At 46.1% G+C, this 20,682-nt stretch overlaps 9 non-coding genes across 9 annotated transcripts; all 9 read right to left on the bottom strand.

The window, feature by feature from the left end:
• Positions 1-1,790: 1,790 nt before the first annotated feature.
• LOC130339235 (U2 spliceosomal RNA) lies at positions 1,791-1,981 on the bottom strand. The gene has a single exon (XR_008879642.1). It is a non-coding gene; the product is annotated as a U2 spliceosomal RNA (small nuclear RNA).
• Positions 1,982-4,069: 2,088 nt separating this feature from the next.
• Positions 4,070-4,260, bottom strand: LOC130339234 (U2 spliceosomal RNA). The gene has a single exon (XR_008879641.1). It is a non-coding gene; the product is annotated as a U2 spliceosomal RNA (small nuclear RNA).
• A 2,080-nt stretch (positions 4,261-6,340) lies between these two features.
• On the bottom strand, positions 6,341-6,531 carry LOC130339231 (U2 spliceosomal RNA). The gene has a single exon (XR_008879639.1). It is a non-coding gene; the product is annotated as a U2 spliceosomal RNA (small nuclear RNA).
• Positions 6,532-8,644: 2,113 nt separating this feature from the next.
• LOC130339230 (U2 spliceosomal RNA) lies at positions 8,645-8,835 on the bottom strand. The gene has a single exon (XR_008879638.1). It is a non-coding gene; the product is annotated as a U2 spliceosomal RNA (small nuclear RNA).
• A 2,074-nt stretch (positions 8,836-10,909) lies between these two features.
• On the bottom strand, positions 10,910-11,100 carry LOC130339183 (U2 spliceosomal RNA). The gene has a single exon (XR_008879598.1). It is a non-coding gene; the product is annotated as a U2 spliceosomal RNA (small nuclear RNA).
• Positions 11,101-13,197: 2,097 nt separating this feature from the next.
• LOC130339229 (U2 spliceosomal RNA) lies at positions 13,198-13,388 on the bottom strand. The gene has a single exon (XR_008879637.1). It is a non-coding gene; the product is annotated as a U2 spliceosomal RNA (small nuclear RNA).
• A 2,081-nt stretch (positions 13,389-15,469) lies between these two features.
• Positions 15,470-15,660, bottom strand: LOC130339228 (U2 spliceosomal RNA). Its single transcript, XR_008879636.1, has one exon. It is a non-coding gene; the product is annotated as a U2 spliceosomal RNA (small nuclear RNA).
• Positions 15,661-17,756: 2,096 nt separating this feature from the next.
• LOC130339227 (U2 spliceosomal RNA) lies at positions 17,757-17,947 on the bottom strand. The gene has a single exon (XR_008879635.1). It is a non-coding gene; the product is annotated as a U2 spliceosomal RNA (small nuclear RNA).
• A 2,087-nt stretch (positions 17,948-20,034) lies between these two features.
• Positions 20,035-20,225, bottom strand: LOC130339226 (U2 spliceosomal RNA). Its single transcript, XR_008879634.1, has one exon. It is a non-coding gene; the product is annotated as a U2 spliceosomal RNA (small nuclear RNA).
• Between the last annotated feature and the right edge of the window lie 457 nt (positions 20,226-20,682).

Raw genomic sequence — 20,682 nt, 5'->3', positions numbered from 1 at the left:
CAAGCACACACCTACCTTTGTTGCCTGCAGATGCCTCCTTGGCTGTCCCCAAACGGTATCAAACCAACACCCACGGGAAGCTGTAAGCATAGAGGACATGCCTGCACCCCATTGGACTTACCTGTGTGGGTTAAATCCGGGTTATTTGACAACCTATGGCGGTGATGGTTCTGCTCAGGCAGAGCAGTGCTGATGCTCCTCATAAAGCTGTCGCTGCTGTGAAGGTTCTAGGTGACATCACAAATCCCTATGGTTACATACACAACAAAGCTGGGTTGTTGTTGTTTACACTCTGCAAGGCCTGTGGAAGTGAGTGACATCATAGCACTGTAGTTCTGAGGGTTCTAGATGGATGCAACAATCTCCTGTTGCTTCTATGAAGGCCATAATAGACGACATCACCAAACAGCTCCATAGTCACATACACAGCAAAGGAGAGATGTTGTTTACACCTAGTGATGTCAGTGGTATTGAGTGACATCACAGCACAGTGCTAAGGCTCCTGGGCCTGGACACAGCAGCGGCTGCAATATCTCAACGGAGAATACGTTTATATATATGTGTGTGTGTGCGCGTATATATATATATATATATATATATATATATATATATATATATTTCTCCGCCGAAATCACTTTTAAACCCATTTCCACCTTTTTTTCCCTTCTCTTCCTCTTACTTTTTTTTCACGTTTTTTTACGTTTTTCTCCTTTTCGCCTCTTTTCTGGGCGTATTATTCTTCTTTTTCTTCTTTTTTTTCGTCTAATGCATACCCCATCAGTGCAGCAATGCTTATTCAATACCGCCAGCAGATGGAGACACTGGGGGATAATTTTCTAAGGATTTATACTGATTTTTCCTGTCTGAATTTGTCGCACAGAAAGTTGCAGGCCAAATATGTGTGACATTTCTGCGACTTTAGCTTCTAGAGCATTTTTACAACATTATACATAGGTGCTGAATACATAAAAAGCGACTGTTCAGCGACAGACAAGTCGCATCGGCTGAAAGTAGGCCAGAATGTCAGTCCATGTTGGAGCAGGTTTAGATACAGTCTAAAGTATAGATCTCAAAGTCTGTGCACAGAATTTAGCAAGGGCCTCGCACCTTCTGATGCATCAGGTAGGTGCACAATAGCATAGCCTAACCCTCTGTACTTTGGTCTATATTGATGCGGGACATAGACAGCCAGCTGATGACCAATCCATTAGTGCAATGGATGGCTGGAAGCATTTGTCTTTGCCTTTGCAATACCACAGAAGCAATGCATGGTCAATGTACAGCAATGACACACCTGTGTGAACAGCCAGGAGACCCCCCCCCCCCCCCCCCCATGTTATGTTACATAGTTACATAGTTAGTACGGTCGAAAAAAGACATATGTCCATCAAGTTCAACCAGGGAATTAAGGGGTAGGGGTGTGGCGCGATATTGGGGAAGGGATGAGATTTTATATTTCTTCATAAGCATTAATCTTATTTTGTCAATTAGGAACATTCAGCACCCACCCGCTATCAAGGCAGCTGCCTATCATGTCATGCCCTACCTGCACAGGTGTGCTGGCTACTCAAATGATCCAATTAAGGAGGCCATTTAGTCAGCAGCAGCAGAAGTCCTGTGCCTGGACGCTCCAACAGCGGCCAGACACAAGCAGAAGCAGCAGAAGCAGCAGCAGCAGCACCACCTTTTGTTTTTTGGCTGCAGCAGCAAGGCCCACAGGGCTGGCTAGCTGGCTAGCCAGCAAGCAGGTAGCAATGAAAGTAGGAATCTTTCTTTTTAACCCTGTAAGGGGGTGGTGCACTGTACCCGAAGATACTGCCATATCGGGTCAATGCATAGGGCGACGGAAGCAAGCTTCGAAATCGGCCCCCGTTCTCAAAAATCCATTTAATATATGGTCCCCAGATAGGGGACGTATCAGATATTAAACTGATAAGAACAGATACTACACTTGATCTTAGCCAAAAGGCCGAGAAGCGATAACCGTGAAAGGGGCGGGCCCAACAAGGTCCCCTTCATGGGCACTATCACTGCTTGCTGTCAGGGAGGCTGCCAGACAATTTTCCATGCACACTCTGGGCTGGGGGGCAGTCAACCACCAGTACACACAGCAGAACCTAAACCCATACCATTATTGCTAAGCAGCAAGACAGGGGCCCATTGCACTCCCACGGGGCCTTTTTAAATGCAATCCATAACCCGGATTTGCCAGGAACCCTTCTTACTCCTCCTACTTGCATGTGACACTGGGCTTAGGATCTGCATAGGAAACACACACACAAGCACACACCTACCTTTGTTGCCTGCAGATGCCTCCTTGGCTGTCCCCAAACGGTATCAAACCAACACCCACGGGAAGCTGTAAGCATAGAGGACATGCCTGCACCCCATTGGACTTACCTGTGTGGGTTAAATCCGGGTTATTTGACAACCTATGGCGGTGATGGTTCTGCTCAGGCAGAGCAGTGCTGATGCTCCTCATAAAGCTGTCGCTGCTGTGAAGGTTCTAGGTGACATCACAAATCCCTATGGTTACATACACAACAAAGCTGGGTTGTTGTTGTTTACACTCTGCAAGGCCTGTGGAAGTGAGTGACATCATAGCACTGTAGTTCTGAGGGTTCTAGATGGATGCAACAATCTCCTGTTGCTTCTATGAAGGCCATAATAGACGACATCACCAAACAGCTCCATAGTCACATACACAGCAAAGGAGAGATGTTGTTTACACCTAGTGATGTCAGTGGTATTGAGTGACATCACAGCACAGTGCTAAGGCTCCTGGGCCTGGACACAGCAGCGGCTGCAATATCTCAACGGAGAATACGTTTATATATATGTGTGTGTGTGCGCGTATATATATATATATATATATATATATATATATATATATATATATATTTCTCCGCCGAAATCACTTTTAAACCCATTTCCACCTTTTTTTCCCTTCTCTTCCTCTTACTTTTTTTTCACGTTTTTTTACGTTTTTCTCCTTTTCGCCTCTTTTCTGGGCGTATTATTCTTCTTTTTCTTCTTTTTTTTCGTCTAATGCATACCCCATCAGTGCAGCAATGCTTATTCAATACCGCCAGCAGATGGAGACACTGGGGGATAATTTTCTAAGGATTTATACTGATTTTTCCTGTCTGAATTTGTCGCACAGAAAGTTGCAGGCCAAATATGTGTGACATTTCTGCGACTTTAGCTTCTAGAGCATTTTTACAACATTATACATAGGTGCTGAATACATAAAAAGCGACTGTTCAGCGACAGACAAGTCGCATCGGCTGAAAGTAGGCCAGAATGTCAGTCCATGTTGGAGCAGGTTTAGATACAGTCTAAAGTATAGATCTCAAAGTCTGTGCACAGAATTTAGCAAGGGCCTCGCACCTTCTGATGCATCAGGTAGGTGCACAATAGCATAGCCTAACCCTCTGTACTTTGGTCTATATTGATGCGGGACATAGACAGCCAGCTGATGACCAATCCATTAGTGCAATGGATGGCTGGAAGCATTTGTCTTTGCCTTTGCAATACCACAGAAGCAATGCATGGTCAATGTACAGCAATGACACACCTGTGTGAACAGCCAGGAGACCCCCCCCCCCCCCCATGTTATGTTACATAGTTACATAGTTAGTACGGTCGAAAAAAGACATATGTCCATCAAGTTCAACCAGGGAATTAAGGGGTAGGGGTGTGGCGCGATATTGGGGAAGGGATGAGATTTTATATTTCTTCATAAGCATTAATCTTATTTTGTCAATTAGGAACATTCAGCACCCACCCGCTATCAAGGCAGCTGCCTATCATGTCATGCCCTACCTGCACAGGTGTGCTGGCTACTCAAATGATCCAATTAAGGAGGCCATTTAGTCAGCAGCAGCAGAAGTCCTGTGCCTGGACGCTCCAACAGCGGCCAGACACAAGCAGAAGCAGCAGAAGCAGCAGCAGCAGCACCACCTTTTGTTTTTTGGCTGCAGCAGCAAGGCCCACAGGGCTGGCTAGCTGGCTAGCCAGCAAGCAGGTAGCAATGAAAGTAGGAATCTTTCTTTTTAACCCTGTAAGGGGGTGGTGCACTGTACCCGAAGATACTGCCATATCGGGTCAATGCATAGGGCGACGGAAGCAAGCTTCGAAATCGGCCCCCGTTCTCAAAAATCCATTTAATATATGGTCCCCAGATAGGGGACGTATCAGATATTAAACTGATAAGAACAGATACTACACTTGATCTTAGCCAAAAGGCCGAGAAGCGATAACCGTGAAAGGGGCGGGCCCAACAAGGTCCCCTTCATGGGCACTATCACTGCTTGCTGTCAGGGAGGCTGCCAGACAATTTTCCATGCACACTCTGGGCTGGGGGGCAGTCAACCACCAGTACACACAGCAGAACCTAAACCCATACCATTATTGCTAAGCAGCAAGACAGGGGCCCATTGCACTCCCACGGGGCCTTTTTAAATGCAATCCATAACCCGGATTTGCCAGGAACCCTTCTTACTCCTCCTACTTGCATGTGACACTGGGCTTAGGATCTGCATAGGAAACACACACACAAGCACACACCTACCTTTGTTGCCTGCAGATGCCTCCTTGGCTGTCCCCAAACGGTATCAAACCAACACCCACGGGAAGCTGTAAGCATAGAGGACATGCCTGCACCCCATTGGACTTACCTGTGTGGGTTAAATCCGGGTTATTTGACAACCTATGGCGGTGATGGTTCTGCTCAGGCAGAGCAGTGCTGATGCTCCTCATAAAGCTGTCGCTGCTGTGAAGGTTCTAGGTGACATCACAAATCCCTATGGTTACATACACAACAAAGCTGGGTTGTTGTTGTTTACACTCTGCAAGGCCTGTGGAAGTGAGTGACATCATAGCACTGTAGTTCTGAGGGTTCTAGATGGATGCAACAATCTCCTGTTGCTTCTATGAAGGCCATAATAGACGACATCACCAAACAGCTCCATAGTCACATACACAGCAAAGGAGAGATGTTGTTTACACCTAGTGATGTCAGTGGTATTGAGTGACATCACAGCACAGTGCTAAGGCTCCTGGGCCTGGACACAGCAGCGGCTGCAATATCTCAACGGAGAATACGTTTATATATATGTGTGTGTGTGCGCGTATATATATATATATATATATATATATATATATATATATTTCTCCGCCGAAATCACTTTTAAACCCATTTCCACCTTTTTTTCCCTTCTCTTCCTCTTACTTTTTTTTCACGTTTTTTTACGTTTTTCTCCTTTTCGCCTCTTTTCTGGGCGTATTATTCTTCTTTTTCTTCTTTTTTTTCGTCTAATGCATACCCCATCAGTGCAGCAATGCTTATTCAATACCGCCAGCAGATGGAGACACTGGGGGATAATTTTCTAAGGATTTATACTGATTTTTCCTGTCTGAATTTGTCGCACAGAAAGTTGCAGGCCAAATATGTGTGACATTTCTGTGACTTTAGCTTCTAGAGCATTTTTACAACATTATACATAGGTGCTGAATACATAAAAAGCGACTGTTCAGCGACAGACAAGTCGCATCGGCTGAAAGTAGGCCAGAATGTCAGTCCATGTTGGAGCAGGTTTAGATACAGTCTAAAGTATAGATCTCAAAGTCTGTGCACAGAATTTAGCAAGGGCCTCGCACCTTCTGATGCATCAGGTAGGTGCACAATAGCATAGCCTAACCCTCTGTACTTTGGTCTATATTGATGCGGGACATAGACAGCCAGCTGATGACCAATCCATTAGTGCAATGGATGGCTGGAAGCATTTGTCTTTGCCTTTGCAATACCACAGAAGCAATGCATGGTCAATGTACAGCAATGACACACCTGTGTGAACAGCCAGGAGACACCCCCCCCCCCCCATGTTATGTTACATAGTTACATAGTTAGTACGGTCGAAAAAAGACATATGTCCATCAAGTTCAACCAGGGAATTAAGGGGTAGAGGTGTGGCGCGATATTGGGGAAGGGATGAGATTTTATATTTCTTCATAAGCATTAATCTTATTTTGTCAATTAGGAACATTCAGCACCCACCCGCTATCAAGGCAGCTGCCTATCATGTCATGCCCTACCTGCACAGGTGTGCTGGCTACTCAAATGATCCAATTAAGGAGGCCATTTAGTCAGCAGCAGCAGAAGTCCTGTGCCTGGACGCTCCAACAGCGGCCAGACACAAGCAGAAGCAGCAGAAGCAGCAGCAGCAGCACCACCTTTTGTTTTTTGGCTGCAGCAGCAAGGCCCACAGGGCTGGCTAGCTGGCTAGCCAGCAAGCAGGTAGCAATGAAAGTAGGAATCTTTCTTTTTAACCCTGTAAGGGGGTGGTGCACTGTACCCGAAGATACTGCCATATCGGGTCAATGCATAGGGCGACGGAAGCAAGCTTCGAAATCGGCCCCCGTTCTCAAAAATCCATTTAATATATGGTCCCCAGATAGGGGACGTATCAGATATTAAACTGATAAGAACAGATACTACACTTGATCTTAGCCAAAAGGCCGAGAAGCGATAACCGTGAAAGGGGCGGGCCCAACAAGGTCCCCTTCATGGGCACTATCACTGCTTGCTGTCAGGGAGGCTGCCAGACAATTTTCCATGCACACTCTGGGCTGGGGGGCAGTCAACCACCAGTACACACAGCAGAACCTAAACCCATACCATTATTGCTAAGCAGCAAGACAGGGGCCCATTGCACTCCCACGGGGCCTTTTTAAATGCAATCCATAACCCGGATTTGCCAGGAACCCTTCTTACTCCTCCTACTTGCATGTGACACTGGGCTTAGGATCTGCATAGGAAACACACACACAAGCACACACCTACCTTTGTTGCCTGCAGATGCCTCCTTGGCTGTCCCCAAACGGTATCAAACCAACACCCACGGGAAGCTGTAAGCATAGAGGACATGCCTGCACCCCATTGGACTTACCTGTGTGGGTTAAATCCGGGTTATTTGACAACCTATGGCGGTGATGGTTCTGCTCAGGCAGAGCAGTGCTGATGCTCCTCATAAAGCTGTCGCTGCTGTGAAGGTTCTAGGTGACATCACAAATCCCTATGGTTACATACACAACAAAGCTGGGTTGTTGTTGTTTACACTCTGCAAGGCCTGTGGAAGTGAGTGACATCATAGCACTGTAGTTCTGAGGGTTCTAGATGGATGCAACAATCTCCTGTTGCTTCTATGAAGGCCATAATAGACGACATCACCAAACAGCTCCATAGTCACATACACAGCAAAGGAGAGATGTTGTTTACACCTAGTGATGTCAGTGGTATTGAGTGACATCACAGCACAGTGCTAAGGCTCCTGGGCCTGGACACAGCAGCGGCTGCAATATCTCAACGGAGAATACGTTTATATATATGTGTGTGTGTGCGCGTATATATATATATATATATATATATATATATATACATATATATATATATATATATATATATATATATATATCTCCGCCGAAATCACTTTTAAACCCATTTCCACCTTTTTTTCCCTTCTCTTCCTCTTACTTTTTTTTCACGTTTTTTTACGTTTTTCTCCTTTTCGCCTCTTTTCTGGGCGTATTATTCTTCTTTTTCTTCTTTTTTTTCGTCTAATGCATACCCCATCAGTGCAGCAATGCTTATTCAATACCGCCAGCAGATGGAGACACTGGGGGATAATTTTCTAAGGATTTATACTGATTTTTCCTGTCTGAATTTGTCGCACAGAAAGTTGCAGGCCAAATATGTGTGACATTTCTGCGACTTTAGCTTCTAGAGCATTTTTACAACATTATACATAGGTGCTGAATACATAAAAAGCGACTGTTCAGCGACAGACAAGTCGCATCGGCTGAAAGTAGGCCAGAATGTCAGTCCATGTTGGAGCAGGTTTAGATACAGTCTAAAGTATAGATCTCAAAGTCTGTGCACAGAATTTAGCAAGGGCCTCGCACCTTCTGATGCATCAGGTAGGTGCACAATAGCATAGCCTAACCCTCTGTACTTTGGTCTATATTGATGCGGGACATAGACAGCCAGCTGATGACCAATCCATTAGTGCAATGGATGGCTGGAAGCATTTGTCTTTGCCTTTGCAATACCACAGAAGCAATGCATGGTCAATGTACAGCAATGACACACCTGTGTGAACAGCCAGGAGACCCCCCCCCCCCCCCCCCCCCATGTTATGTTACATAGTTACATAGTTAGTACGGTCGAAAAAAGACATATGTCCATCAAGTTCAACCAGGGAATTAAGGGGTAGGGGTGTGGCGCGATATTGGGGAAGGGATGAGATTTTATATTTCTTCATAAGCATTAATCTTATTTTGTCAATTAGGAACATTCAGCACCCACCCGCTATCAAGGCAGCTGCCTATCATGTCATGCCCTACCTGCACAGGTGTGCTGGCTACTCAAATGATCCTAAGGAGGCCATTTAGTCAGCAGCAGCAGAAGTCCTGTGCCTGGACGCTCCAACAGCGGCCAGACACAAGCAGAAGCAGCAGAAGCAGCAGCAGCAGCACCACCTTTTGTTTTTTGGCTGCAGCAGCAAGGCCCACAGGGCTGGCTAGCTGGCTAGCCAGCAAGCAGGTAGCAATGAAAGTAGGAATCTTTCTTTTTAACCCTGTAAGGGGGTGGTGCACTGTACCCGAAGATACTGCCATATCGGGTCAATGCATAGGGCGACGGAAGCAAGCTTCGAAATCGGCCCCCGTTCTCAAAAATCCATTTAATATATGGTCCCCAGATAGGGGACGTATCAGATATTAAACTGATAAGAACAGATACTACACTTGATCTTAGCCAAAAGGCCGAGAAGCGATAACCGTGAAAGGGGCGGGCCCAACAAGGTCCCCTTCATGGGCACTATCACTGCTTGCTGTCAGGGAGGCTGCCAGACAATTTTCCATGCACACTCTGGGCTGGGGGGCAGTCAACCACCAGTACACACAGCAGAACCTAAACCCATACCATTATTGCTAAGCAGCAAGACAGGGGCCCATTGCACTCCCACGGGGCCTTTTTAAATGCAATCCATAACCCGGATTTGCCAGGAACCCTTCTTACTCCTCCTACTTGCATGTGACACTGGGCTTAGGATCTGCATAGGAAACACACACACAAGCACACACCTACCTTTGTTGCCTGCAGATGCCTCCTTGGCTGTCCCCAAACGGTATCAAACCAACACCCACGGGAAGCTGTAAGCATAGAGGACATGCCTGCACCCCATTGGACTTACCTGTGTGGGTTAAATCCGGGTTATTTGACAACCTATGGCGGTGATGGTTCTGCTCAGGCAGAGCAGTGCTGATGCTCCTCATAAAGCTGTCGCTGCTGTGAAGGTTCTAGGTGACATCACAAATCCCTATGGTTACATACACAACAAAGCTGGGTTGTTGTTGTTTACACTCTGCAAGGCCTGTGGAAGTGAGTGACATCATAGCACTGTAGTTCTGAGGGTTCTAGATGGATGCAACAATCTCCTGTTGCTTCTATGAAGGCCATAATAGACGACATCACCAAACAGCTCCATAGTCACATACACAGCAAAGGAGAGATGTTGTTTACACCTAGTGATGTCAGTGGTATTGAGTGACATCACAGCACAGTGCTAAGGCTCCTGGGCCTGGACACAGCAGCGGCTGCAATATCTCAACGGAGAATACGTTTATATATATGTGTGTGTGTGCGCGTATATATATATATATATATATATATATATATTTCTCCGCCGAAATCACTTTTAAACCCATTTCCACCTTTTTTTCCCTTCTCTTCCTCTTACTTTTTTTTCACGTTTTTTTACGTTTTTCTCCTTTTCGCCTCTTTTCTGGGCGTATTATTCTTCTTTTTCTTCTTTTTTTTCGTCTAATGCATACCCCATCAGTGCAGCAATGCTTATTCAATACCGCCAGCAGATGGAGACACTGGGGGATAATTTTCTAAGGATTTATACTGATTTTTCCTGTCTGAATTTGTCGCACAGAAAGTTGCAGGCCAAATATGTGTGACATTTCTGCGACTTTAGCTTCTAGAGCATTTTTACAACATTATACATAGGTGCTGAATACATAAAAAGCGACTGTTCAGCGACAGACAAGTCGCATCGGCTGAAAGTAGGCCAGAATGTCAGTCCATGTTGGAGCAGGTTTAGATACAGTCTAAAGTATAGATCTCAAAGTCTGTGCACAGAATTTAGCAAGGGCCTCGCACCTTCTGATGCATCAGGTAGGTGCACAATAGCATAGCCTAACCCTCTGTACTTTGGTCTATATTGATGCGGGACATAGACAGCCAGCTGATGACCAATCCATTAGTGCAATGGATGGCTGGAAGCATTTGTCTTTGCCTTTGCAATACCACAGAAGCAATGCATGGTCAATGTACAGCAATGACACACCTGTGTGAACAGCCAGGAGACCCCCCCCCCCCCCCCCATGTTATGTTACATAGTTACATAGTTAGTACGGTCGAAAAAAGACATATGTCCATCAAGTTCAACCAGGGAATTAAGGGGTAGGGGTGTGGCGCGATATTGGGGAAGGGATGAGATTTTATATTTCTTCATAAGCATTAATCTTATTTTGTCAATTAGGAACATTCAGCACCCACCCGCTATCAAGGCAGCTGCCTATCATGTCATGCCCTACCTGCACAGGTGTGCTGGCTACTCAAATGATCCAATTAAGGAGGCCATTTAGTCAGCAGCAGCAGAAGTCCTGTGCCTGGACGCTCCAACAGCGGCCAGACACAAGCAGAAGCAGCAGAAGCAGCAGCAGCAGCACCACCTTTTGTTTTTTGGCTGCAGCAGCAAGGCCCACAGGGCTGGCTAGCTGGCTAGCCAGCAAGCAGGTAGCAATGAAAGTAGGAATCTTTCTTTTTAACCCTGTAAGGGGGTGGTGCACTGTACCCGAAGATACTGCCATATCGGGTCAATGCATAGGGCGACGGAAGCAAGCTTCGAAATCGGCCCCCGTTCTCAAAAATCCATTTAATACATGGTCCCCAGATAGGGGACGTATCAGATATTAAACTGATAAGAACAGATACTACACTTGATCTTAGCCAAAAGGCCGAGAAGCGATAACCGTGAAAGGGGCGGGCCCAACAAGGTCCCCTTCATGGGCACTATCACTGCTTGCTGTCAGGGAGGCTGCCAGACAATTTTCCATGCACACTCTGGGCTGGGGGGCAGTCAACCACCAGTACACACAGCAGAACCTAAACCCATACCATTATTGCTAAGCAGCAAGACAGGGGCCCATTGCACTCCCACGGGGCCTTTTTAAATGCAATCCATAACCCGGATTTGCCAGGAACCCTTCTTACTCCTCCTACTTGCATGTGACACTGGGCTTAGGATCTGCATAGGAAACACACACACAAGCACACACCTACCTTTGTTGCCTGCAGATGCCTCCTTGGCTGTCCCCAAACGGTATCAAACCAACACCCACGGGAAGCTGTAAGCATAGAGGACATGCCTGCACCCCATTGGACTTACCTGTGTGGGTTAAATCCGGGTTATTTGACAACCTATGGCGGTGATGGTTCTGCTCAGGCAGAGCAGTGCTGATGCTCCTCATAAAGCTGTCGCTGCTGTGAAGGTTCTAGGTGACATCACAAATCCCTATGGTTACATACACAACAAAGCTGGGTTGTTGTTGTTTACACTCTGCAAGGCCTGTGGAAGTGAGTGACATCATAGCACTGTAGTTCTGAGGGTTCTAGATGGATGCAACAATCTCCTGTTGCTTCTATGAAGGCCATAATAGACGACATCACCAAACAGCTCCATAGTCACATACACAGCAAAGGAGAGATGTTGTTTACACCTAGTGATGTCAGTGGTATTGAGTGACATCACAGCACAGTGCTAAGGCTCCTGGGCCTGGACACAGCAGCGGCTGCAATATCTCAACGGAGAATACGTTTATATATATGTGTGTGTGTGCGCGTATATATATATATATATATATATATATATATATATATATATATATATATATATTTCTCCGCCGAAATCACTTTTAAACCCATTTCCACCTTTTTTTCCCTTCTCTTCCTCTTACTTTTTTTTCACGTTTTTTTACGTTTTTCTCCTTTTCGCCTCTTTTCTGGGCGTATTATTCTTCTTTTTCTTCTTTTTTTTCGTCTAATGCATACCCCATCAGTGCAGCAATGCTTATTCAATACCGCCAGCAGATGGAGACACTGGGGGATAATTTTCTAAGGATTTATACTGATTTTTCCTGTCTGAATTTGTCGCACAGAAAGTTGCAGGCCAAATATGTGTGACATTTCTGCGACTTTAGCTTCTAGAGCATTTTTACAACATTATACATAGGTGCTGAATACATAAAAAGCGACTGTTCAGCGACAGACAAGTCGCATCGGCTGAAAGTAGGCCAGAATGTCAGTCCATGTTGGAGCAGGTTTAGATACAGTCTAAAGTATAGATCTCAAAGTCTGTGCACAGAATTTAGCAAGGGCCTCGCACCTTCTGATGCATCAGGTAGGTGCACAATAGCATAGCCTAACCCTCTGTACTTTGGTCTATATTGATGCGGGACATAGACAGCCAGCTGATGACCAATCCATTAGTGCAATGGATGGCTGGAAGCATTTGTCTTTGCCTTTGCAATACCACAGAAGCAATGCATGGTCAATGTACAGCAATGACACACCTGTGTGAACAGCCAGGAGACCCCCCCCCCCCCCCCCCATGTTATGTTACATAGTTACATAGTTAGTACGGTCGAAAAAAGACATATGTCCATCAAGTTCAACCAGGGAATTAAGGGGTAGGGGTGTGGCGCGATATTGGGGAAGGGATGAGATTTTATATTTCTTCATAAGCATTAATCTTATTTTGTCAATTAGGAACATTCAGCACCCACCCGCTATCAAGGCAGCTGCCTATCATGTCATGCCCTACCTGCACAGGTGTGCTGGCTACTCAAATGATCCAATTAAGGAGGCCATTTAGTCAGCAGCAGCAGAAGTCCTGTGCCTGGACGCTCCAACAGCGGCCAGACACAAGCAGAAGCAGCAGAAGCAGCAGCAGCAGCACCACCTTTTGTTTTTTGGCTGCAGCAGCAAGGCCCACAGGGCTGGCTAGCTGGCTAGCCAGCAAGCAGGTAGCAATGAAAGTAGGAATCTTTCTTTTTAACCCTGTAAGGGGGTGGTGCACTGTACCCGAAGATACTGCCATATCGGGTCAATGCATAGGGCGACGGAAGCAAGCTTCGAAATCGGCCCCCGTTCTCAAAAATCCATTTAATATATGGTCCCCAGATAGGGGACGTATCAGATATTAAACTGATAAGAACAGATACTACACTTGATCTTAGCCAAAAGGCCGAGAAGCGATAACCGTGAAAGGGGCGGGCCCAACAAGGTCCCCTTCATGGGCACTATCACTGCTTGCTGTCAGGGAGGCTGCCAGACAATTTTCCATGCACACTCTGGGCTGGGGGGCAGTCAACCACCAGTACACACAGCAGAACCTAAACCCATACCATTATTGCTAAGCAGCAAGACAGGGGCCCATTGCACTCCCACGGGGCCTTTTTAAATGCAATCCATAACCCGGATTTGCCAGGAACCCTTCTTACTCCTCCTACTTGCATGTGACACTGGGCTTAGGATCTGCATAGGAAACACACACACAAGCACACACCTACCTTTGTTGCCTGCAGATGCCTCCTTGGCTGTCCCCAAACGGTATCAAACCAACACCCACGGGAAGCTGTAAGCATAGAGGACATGCCTGCACCCCATTGGACTTACCTGTGTGGGTTAAATCCGGGTTATTTGACAACCTATGGCGGTGATGGTTCTGCTCAGGCAGAGCAGTGCTGATGCTCCTCATAAAGCTGTCGCTGCTGTGAAGGTTCTAGGTGACATCACAAATCCCTATGGTTACATACACAACAAAGCTGGGTTGTTGTTGTTTACACTCTGCAAGGCCTGTGGAAGTGAGTGACATCATAGCACTGTAGTTCTGAGGGTTCTAGATGGATGCAACAATCTCCTGTTGCTTCTATGAAGGCCATAATAGACGACATCACCAAACAGCTCCATAGTCACATACACAGCAAAGGAGAGATGTTGTTTACACCTAGTGATGTCAGTGGTATTGAGTGACATCACAGCACAGTGCTAAGGCTCCTGGGCCTGGACACAGCAGCGGCTGCAATATCTCAACGGAGAATACGTTTATATATATGTGTGTGTGTGCGCGTATATATATATATATATATATATATATATATATATATTTCTCCGCCGAAATCACTTTTAAACCCATTTCCACCTTTTTTTCCCTTCTCTTCCTCTTACTTTTTTTTCACGTTTTTTTACGTTTTTCTCCTTTTCGCCTCTTTTCTGGGCGTATTATTCTTCTTTTTCTTCTTTTTTTTCGTCTAATGCATACCCCATCAGTGCAGCAATGCTTATTCAATACCGCCAGCAGATGGAGACACTGGGGGATAATTTTCTAAGGATTTATACTGATTTTTCCTGTCTGAATTTGTCGCACAGAAAGTTGCAGGCCAAATATGTGTGACATTTCTGCGACTTTAGCTTCTAGAGCATTTTTACAACATTATACATAGGTGCTGAATACATAAAAAGCGACTGTTCAGCGACAGACAAGTCGCATCGGCTGAAAGTAGGCCAGAATGTCAGTCCATGTTGGAGCAGGTTTAGATACAGTCTAAAGTATAGATCTCAAAGTCTGTGCACAGAATTTAGCAAGGGCCTCGCACCTTCTGATGCATCAGGTAGGTGCACAATAGCATAGCCTAACCCTCTGTACTTTGGTCTATATTGATGCGGGACATAGACAGCCAGCTGATGACCAATCCATTAGTGCAATGGATGGCTGGAAGCATTTGTCTTTGCCTTTGCAATACCACAGAAGCAATGCATGGTCAATGTACAGCAATGACACACCTGTGTGAACAGCCAGGAGACCCCCCCCCCCCCCCCCCATGTTATGTTACATAGTTACATAGTTAGTACGGTCGAAAAAAGACATATGTCCATCAAGTTCAACCAGGGAATTAAGGGGTAGGGGTGTGGCGCGATATTGGGGAAGGGATGAGATTTTATATTTCTTCATAAGCATTAATCTTATTTTGTCAATTAGGAACATTCAGCACCCACCCGCTATCAAGGCAGCTGCCTATCATGTCATGCCCTACCTGCACAGGTGTGCTGGCTACTCAAATGATCCAATTAAGGAGGCCATTTAGTCAGCAGCAGCAGAAGTCCTGTGCCTGGACGCTCCAACAGCGGCCAGACACAAGCAGAAGCAACAGAAGCAGCAGCAGCAGCACCACCTTTTGTTTTTTGGCTGCAGCAGCAAGGCCCACAGGGCTGGCTAGCTGGCTAGCCAGCAAGCAGGTAGCAATGAAAGTAGGAATCTTTCTTTTTAACCCTGTAAGGGGGTGGTGCACTGTACCCGAAGATACTGCCATATCGGGTCAATGCATAGGGCGACGGAAGCAAGCTTCGAAATCGGCCCCCGTTCTCAAAAATCCATTTAATATATGGTCCCCAGATAGGGGACGTATCAGATATTAAACTGATAAGAACAGATACTACACTTGATCTTAGCCAAAAGGCCGAGAAGCGATAACCGTGAAAGGGGCGGGCCCAACAAGGTCCCCTTCATGGGCACTATCACTGCTTGCTGTCAGGGAGGCTGCCAGACAATTTTCCATGCACACTCTGGGCTGGGGGGCAGTCAACCACCAGTACACACAGCAGAACCTAAACCCATACCATTATTGCTAAGCAGCAAGACAGGGGCCCATTGCACTCCCACGGGGCCTTTTTAAATGCAATCCATAACCCGGATTTGCCAGGAACCCTTCTTACTCCTCCTACTTGCATGTGACACTGGGCTTAGGATCTGCATAGGAAACACACACACAAGCACACACCTACCTTTGTTGCCTGCAGATGCCTCCTTGGCTGTCCCCAAACGGTATCAAACCAACACCCACGGGAAGCTGTAAGCATAGAGGACATGCCTGCACCCCATTGGACTTACCTGTGTGGGTTAAATCCGGGTTATTTGACAACCTATGGCGGTGATGGTTCTGCTCAGGCAGAGCAGTGCTGATGCTCCTCATAAAGCTGTCGCTGCTGTGAAGGTTCTAGGTGACATCACAAATCCCTATGGTTACATACACAACAAAGCTGGGTTGTTGTTGTTTACACTCTGCAAGGCCTGTGGAAGTGAGTGACATCATAGCACTGTAGTTCTGAGGGTTCTAGATGGATGCAACAATCTCCTGTTGCTTCTATGAAGGCCATAATAGACGACATCACCAAACAGCTCCATAGTCACATACACAGCAAAGGAGAGATGTTGTTTACACCTAGTGATGTCAGTGGTATTGAGTGACATCACAGCACAGTGCTAAGGCTCCTGGGCCTGGACACAGCAGCGGCTGCAATATCTCAACGGAGAATACGTTTATATATATGTGTGTGTGTGCGCGTATATATATATATATATATATATATATATATATATATATATATATATATATTTCTCCGCCGAAATCACTTTTAAACCCATTTCCACCTTTTTTTCCCTTCTCTTCCTCTTACTTTTTTTTCACGTTTTTTTACGTTTTTCTCCTTTTCGCCTCTTTTCTGGGCGTATTATTCTTCTTTTTCTTCTTTTTTTTCGTCTAATGCATACCCCATCAGTGCAGCAATGCTTATTCAATACCGCCAGCAGATGGAGACACTGGGGGATAATTTTCTAAGGATTTATACTGATTTTTCCTGTCTGAATTTGTCGCACAGAAAGTTGCAGGCCAAATATGTGTGACATTTCTGCGACTTTAGCTTCTAGAGCATTTTTACAACATTATACATAGGTGCTGAATACATAAAAAGCGACTGTTCAGCGACAGACAAGTCGCATCGGCTGAAAGTAGGCCAGAATGTCAGTCCATGTTGGAGCAGGTTTAGATACAGTCTAAAGTATAGATCTCAAAGTCTGTGCACAGAATTTAGCAAGGGCCTCGCACCTTCTGATGCATCAGGTAGGTGCACAATAGCATAGCCTAACCCTCTGTACTTTGGTCTATATTGATGCGGGACATAGACAGCCAGCTGATGACCAATCCATTAGTGCAATGGATGGCTGGAAGCATTTGTCTTTGCCTTTGCAATACCACAGAAGCAATGCATGGTCAATGTACAGCAATGACACACCTGTGTGAACAGCCAGGAGACCCCCCCCCCCCCCCCCCCATGTTATGTTACATAGTTACATAGTTAGTACGGTCGAAAAAAGACATATGTCCATCAAGTTCAACCAGGGAATTAAGGGGTAGGGGTGTGGCGCGATATTGGGGAAGGGATGAGATTTTATATTTCTTCATAAGCATTAATCTTATTTTGTCAATTAGGAACATTCAGCACCCACCCGCTATCAAGGCAGCTGCCTATCATGTCATGCCCTACCTGCACAGGTGTGCTGGCTACTCAAATGATCCAATTAAGGAGGCCATTTAGTCAGCAGCAGCAGAAGTCCTGTGCCTGGACGCTCCAACAGCGGCCAGACACAAGCAGAAGCAGCAGAAGCAGCAGCAGCAGCACCACCTTTTGTTTTTTGGCTGCAGCAGCAAGGCCCACAGGGCTGGCTAGCTGGCTAGCCAGCAAGCAGGTAGCAATGAAAGTAGGAATCTTTCTTTTTAACCCTGTAAGGGGGTGGTGCACTGTACCCGAAGATACTGCCATATCGGGTCAATGCATAGGGCGACGGAAGCAAGCTTCGAAATCGGCCCCCGTTCTCAAAAATCCATTTAATATATGGTCCCCAGATAGGGGACGTATCAGATATTAAACTGATAAGAACAGATACTACACTTGATCTTAGCCAAAAGGCCGAGAAGCGATAACCGTGAAAGGGGCGGGCCCAACAAGGTCCCCTTCATGGGCACTATCACTGCTTGCTGTCAGGGAGGCTGCCAGACAATTTTCCATGCACACTCTGGGCTGGGGGGCAGTCAACCACCAGTACACACAGCAGAACCTAAACCCATACCATTATTGCTAAGCAGCAAGACAGGGGCCCATTGCACTCCCACGGGGCCTTTTTAAATGCAATCCATAACCCGGATTTGCCAGGAACCCTTCTTACTCCTCCTACTTGCATGTGACACTGGGCTTAGGATCTGCATAGGAAACACACACACAAGCACACACCTACCTTTGTTGCCTGCAGATGCCTCCTTGGCTGTCCCCAAACGGTATCAAACCAACACCCACGGGAAGCTGTAAGCATAGAGGACATGCCTGCACCCCATTGGACTTACCTGTGTGGGTTAAATCCGGGTTATTTGACAACCTATGGCGGTGATGGTTCTGCTCAGGCAGAGCAGTGCTGATGCTCCTCATAAAGCTGTCGCTGCTGTGAAGGTTCTAGGTGACATCACAAATCCCTATGGTTACATACACAACAAAGCTGGGTTGTTGTTGTTTACACTCGGCAAGGCCTGTGGAAGTGAGTGACATCATAGCACTGTAGTTCTGAGGGTTCTAGATGGATGCAACAATCTCCTGTTGCTTCTATGAAGGCCATAATAGACGACATCACCAAACAGCTCCATAGTCACATACACAGCAAAGGAGAGATGTTGTTTACACCTAGTGATGTCAGTGGTATTGAGTGACATCACAGCACAGTGCTAAGGCTCCTGGGCCTGGACACAGCAGCGGCTGCAATATCTCAACGGAGAATACGTTTATATATATGTGTGTGTGTGCGCGTATATATATATATATATATATATATATATATATATATATATATTTCTCCGCCGAAATCACTTTTAAACCCATTTCCACCTTTTTTTCCCTTCTCTTCCTCTTACTTTTTTTTCACGTTTTTTTACGTTTTTCTCCTTTTCGCCTCTTTTCTGGGCGTATTATTCTTCTTTTTCTTCTTTTTTTTCGTCTAATGCATACCCCATCAGTGCAGCAATGCTTATTCAATACCGCCAGCAGATGGAGACACTGGGGGATAATTTTCTAAGGATTTATACTGATTTTTCCTGTCTGAATTTGTCGCACAGAAAGTTGCAGGCCAAATATGTGTGACATTTCTGCGACTTTAGCTTCTAGAGCATTTTTACAACATTATACATAGGTGCTGAATACATAAAAAGCGACTGTTCAGCGACAGACAAGTCGCATCGGCTGAAAGTAGGCCAGAATGTCAGTCCATGTTGGAGCAGGTTTAGATACAGTCTAAAGTATAGATCTCAAAGTCTGTGCACAGAATTTAGCAAGGGCCTCGCACCTTCTGATGCATCAGGTAGGTGCACAATAGCATAGCCTAACCCTCTGTACTTTGGTCTATATTGATGCGGGACATAGACAGCCAGCTGATGACCAATCCATTAGTGCAATGGATGGCTGGAAGCATTTGTCTTTGCCTTTGCAATACCACAGAAGCAATGCATGGTCAATGTACAGCAATGACACACCTGTGTGAACAGCCAGGAGACCCCCCCCCCCCCCCCCCATGTTATGTTACATAGTTACATAGTTAGTACGGTCGAAAAAAGACATATGTCCATCAAGTTCAACCAGGGAATTAAGGGGTAGGGGTGTGGCGCGATATTGGGGAAGGGATGAGATTTTATATTTCTTCATAAGCATTAATCTTATTTTGTCAATTAGGAACATTCAGCACCCACCCGCTATCAAGGCAGCTGCCTATCATGTCATGCCCTACCTGCACAGGTGTGCTGGCTACTCAAATGATCCAATTAAGGAGGCCATTTAGTCAGCAGCAGCAGAAGTCCTGTGCCTGGACGCTCCAACAGCGGCCAGACACAAGCAGAAGCAGCAGAAGCAGCAGCAGCAGCACCACCTTTTGTTTTTTGGCTGCAGCAGCAAGGCCCACAGGGCTGGCTAGCTGGCTAGCCAGCAAGCAGGTAGCAATGAAAGTAGGAATCTTTCTTTTTAACCCTGTAAGGGGGTGGTGCACTGTACCCGAAGATACTGCCATATCGGGTCAATGCATAGGGCGACGGAAGCAAGCTTCGAAATCGGCCCCCGTTCTCAAAAATCCATTTAATATATGGTCCCCAGATAGGGGACGTATCAGATATTAAACTGATAAGAACAGATACTACACTTGATCTTAGCCAAAAGGCCGAGAAGCGATAACCGTGAAAGGGGCGGGCCCAACAAGGTCCCCTTCATGGGCACTATCACTGCTTGCTGTCAGGGAGGCTGCCAGACAATTTTCCATGCACACTCTGGGCTGGGGGGCAGTCAACCACCAGTACACACAGCAGAACCTAAACCCATACCATTATTGCTAAGCAGCAAGACAGGGGCCCATTGCACTCCCACGGGGCCTTTTTAAATGCAATCCATAACCCGGATTTGCCAGGAACCCTTCTTACTCCTCCTACTTGCATGTGACACTGGGCTTAGGATCTGCATAGGAAACACACACACAAGCACACACCTACCTTTGTTGCCTGCAGATGCCTCCTTGGCTGTCCCCAAACGGTATCAAACCAACACCCACGGGAAGCTGTAAGCATAGAGGACATGCCTGCACCCCATTGGACTTACCTGTGTGGGTTAAATCCGGGTTATTTGACAACCTATGG

This window comes from Hyla sarda, unplaced genomic scaffold (assembly GCF_029499605.1).
Source record: "Hyla sarda isolate aHylSar1 unplaced genomic scaffold, aHylSar1.hap1 scaffold_537, whole genome shotgun sequence".
NCBI classification, from domain to species: domain Eukaryota; kingdom Metazoa; phylum Chordata; class Amphibia; order Anura; family Hylidae; genus Hyla; species Hyla sarda.
This window is presented reverse-complemented; position numbering and strand designations above follow the sequence as displayed.